Source organism: Abrus precatorius, unplaced genomic scaffold (genome assembly GCF_003935025.1).
Source record: "Abrus precatorius isolate BTA unplaced genomic scaffold, Abrus_2018 Scaffold2, whole genome shotgun sequence".
NCBI lineage: Eukaryota > Viridiplantae > Streptophyta > Magnoliopsida > Fabales > Fabaceae > Abrus > Abrus precatorius.
The window spans coordinates 13,338,594-13,342,217 of record NW_020874362.1 but is presented as its reverse complement, the minus strand read 5'-3'; the positions used below and the strand labels follow the sequence as shown (position 1 = coordinate 13,342,217).

Below are 3,624 nucleotides of genomic sequence, written 5' to 3'. Positions count from 1 at the left end.
AGGGATTTATGGATTGAGAATTGATATATTGATTTCGTTTTGACTCTGAACTTTGAGTATTTGATTTGATTGAGGGATTAATTCTGTGTTTAATTGATCTTTGAATGGAAATTCAATTGATTAATCAAAGAGTAACCTTCACTAATGGAAATTGGGTTTGTTGCTTGGATCTGAATTAATCACCAAAACTATTAATTTTCTTAGGGATAAGTGGTCTTAGTTTTGCAATCTTTTGTTTCTAATTCGTAATGCAATATTAAACTAAATTTGGCCTAAGGAATTAGGGAGATTTGGTTGAATATTAGGACCAATGAGTTGAGGAATCAATCTTTGGTTATTGTAAAGAGAAACCGATTGTCAATCAATCAACTGCTTGAATGTCAGAGGCAGGACTGAATTGATATTGATATTCTTGTGAAATAAATTCCTAACTTTCATCCATTCGTAATTCATTCTAATAGTACAAGTTAACATTCTGTTTTTAACAATTTCTCATTTCATTAATTTTGAATTTTACTTTCTTGCATATTGAAATCTGTTCAATGAATTGTTTGGTGCAAATGGTTATTATCTTGTGAATTGGTGATTAAAAATAAGATCCTAGAGGACGATACTTGGGACTCAATCTGATTTCCATATTTTATAACTTGCTACAACTACCTAGTACACTTGCTAGTAGTGAATTACGCCATTTAAGTACTACGATAGAAAGCGTGTATCAAGTTTTTGGCGCCGTTGCCGGGTATCTTAATTTTTAACATCATTAGTAACTAGAGGATAGCTAGATTGTACCACCTACTTTCTGTTTTAATTCAGTTCTGTTTGATAGTTCAATTTTGTATGAAGTTTTGGTAGTGATTTTACATATATTAGTTGTTATTATTTTAATTTTTGTAATACTGCATTGCTCTTTTATTTTTAAATAAACAGAGGTTATCTTTTAGCTCTTGAAGAATATTTTGATTGTAATTTCTCTGCACTTCATTGCTTTGTGTTCTAATCAAAGTTCAAGTATTAGTGTTTGTATTTAGTTTTCCTTGTGTTATACGCGTGGGAAGAATAAAGACAAATCTGTTCTTGTATTTGATCCAGACGTAGACAGAACTTTGAGAAGGATAATGAACGAATTAAGGGCAGAGAACTCGGCTAAAAAGAAGCAGAATTCACAGTTTACACCTTCTTCACCAAACTCAGCAGAAAAACAAGCTAATTCTCCAACTTCATCTGTAAATTCAGAAGCAAAGATGGCTGAACCACATAGACAAAGAACTTTAGGAGACTATGGAGTACCTAATATGCATGGATACAGTTCTTCTATTGTCAGACCAACCATTCAAGCCAACCATTTCGAGATTAAACCTGCCTTACTTCACTTAGTTCAACAACATCAATTTTCTGGTTTAATTTCAGATAATCCTAACTTGCATATTTATAAATTTCTGCAGTTATGTGATACCATAAGGATCAATGGAGTTAGCGAAGATGCAATCAGATTAAGATTGTTTCCATTTTCCTTGAGGGACAAGGCAAAATGTTGACTCCAAGCCCAACCACAAGGGAGCATAACTACTTGGACAGATCTAGTCAATAATTTTTTCTCTAAATATTTTCCACCTTCTAAGGCTGCAAAGCTAAGAAGAGAGATCACATCCTTCATGCAGCAAGAAGGAGAAACTTTATATGAGGCATGGGAGCGATACAAGGAACTCTTGAGAAGATGCCCACACCATTGCATACCAAAATGGATGCAACTTGAAACCTTCTATAATGGGATGAATCCAGCAACTAGAACAATGATAGATGCAGCTGCAGGAGGTTCTTTGAACACCAAATCACTAGAAGAAGCTCAAGGAATTATATCTATGATGGCCTCCTCCATGCATCAAAGCTGTAGTTTGAGACAATCAACAAGGAGTAGTGGCTATGAGGCAAAACTTCTTGAGACCTTTTTGACTCAAAATCAGCTGCAAAACCAATTGTTTTTTGAACAAATAGCTACACTCACCCAACAAATCAGCAACTTACAAGCTGCACCAACACAGAACACTCCACTTGTGTGTGATTTTTGTTGACGGAATCATGTAAACAGAGGTTGTGACAGAAAAATTTTTGAATCTCAAGAGTAAGTCAATTATATGGGGAATTTTCAAAGACAACAATCCTCATTTCAAAGACAACAATCTCAAGTGTAGTGAAAGTTGATTGGTTGTTTGCTGTGATTCAGAGAAAAATTAGATGGTGAACTTAAGTTTCAAGATGGGTCATGATCAAGGAATTCAGATTGCAGAAAAGAATTGCAGTTCTTAAGCTAATATGGAGGGAATAATCATGAGAGTTGAGACTTCAAGTGAGTAGAGTAGCAACGCAGGGACCTCATGATCTGCGCATTGAAACTTTAAACACTTGAAGCTAAAATGCGCAGACCAATAAAGAAGCATCTGAAGGAATGAGTTGTGCATTTTCACTCTAAACAACTAAAGCTTCAATGCACAGTTGCACGCTGACACGCTAAATGGATAAAGCCAAAACGCAGAAGCTCTAAATGAAGAGCTGAAGAGGAGCAGTTGTGCATCTTCACTCTACTTACATGACGCCTTGGCGCGCAAAACTGCGCCTTCACTATAAGTGAACAAAGCCAAGACGCGTTCAGAGCACCTTACACAGAGCAGCTGCGTGCCTTAACGCCAAATGGGAGAAGTTACCACGCACAGTTGCGCGCCTTTACCTTAACTGTTTGAAGCCAACATGCGCACAGGTCAGATCTTTAAACCTTAATTTCCTTCATTTTATGTAAGCACGTGAGCTACACGAGGATTTTAAGTTCAAACACAGAACGAGTGAAGTAGCCACACCTAGGGGATTTTTGAACTAAATCCTCTGCTTGATTACTTTCCCTATTTAAATCCTTCACGCGTTCAGAGCTCTCACTCGTTCTAAAATAAACTTGAAAAGATCACGAAAATTAAATAATTAGTATAAATTGTTATTTTGTTGAAATATTAAAAATTGTTTAGATTTTTGTAGGAGTTCATGCAAAAAGATGGAAAGTTGTTGAAAGTGCTTAAAGGAAGGAGTAAAAGTTGAAATTGAAGAAGAATAGTCAAAGAATCAAGCTTGAAGAAATCCTAAGAGCTGGGCGTTACAACTCCAAGTGATTGGCGTTTGAACATGGAAAGAAAAATACAGCGCTGGGTCTGCGTGACTACTCTGAGTGATGCGCGTTAACACTCCAGCAACTGAAACTGGATAACTGCCATTACGTTGAAATGCACATCACCTGGCGCTTTGGCGTGCAATAGAGGCTCGTATTTTGGCGTGCAGCCAAGGCGCGGAACCGCACGCCTTCACTCCAGCTACTGCGTGTTTTGGCGTAAAATTTTGCAACTTTATAACTTCTTCTTCTTGCTAATTTTTGGACATTTGAAGCTTCTGTATAACTTTTAGAAGATTCCAGAACACCTGGGGATAACTAACTATCAGAATTTCAAGGGTTAAGTCGAAGAATTAGGGGAACTCTATAAATAGGATTTAGAAACTTAGAAAAGAAGCTTTTTGTCATTTTTAGTTTTTGGTATTCATTTTGTAACCGTTTTAACTTCTAAGGGAAGTCAGAGGGAGAAGGGA

General features: G+C 36.5%; 1 non-coding gene across 1 annotated transcript; it reads right to left on the bottom strand.

Moving 5' to 3' along the window:
* Nucleotides 1-1,628: 1,628 nt before the first annotated feature.
* Nucleotides 1,629-1,735, bottom strand: LOC113860315. Its single transcript, XR_003503769.1, has one exon. It is a non-coding gene; the product is annotated as a small nucleolar RNA R71 (small nucleolar RNA).
* Between the last annotated feature and the right edge of the window lie 1,889 nt (nucleotides 1,736-3,624).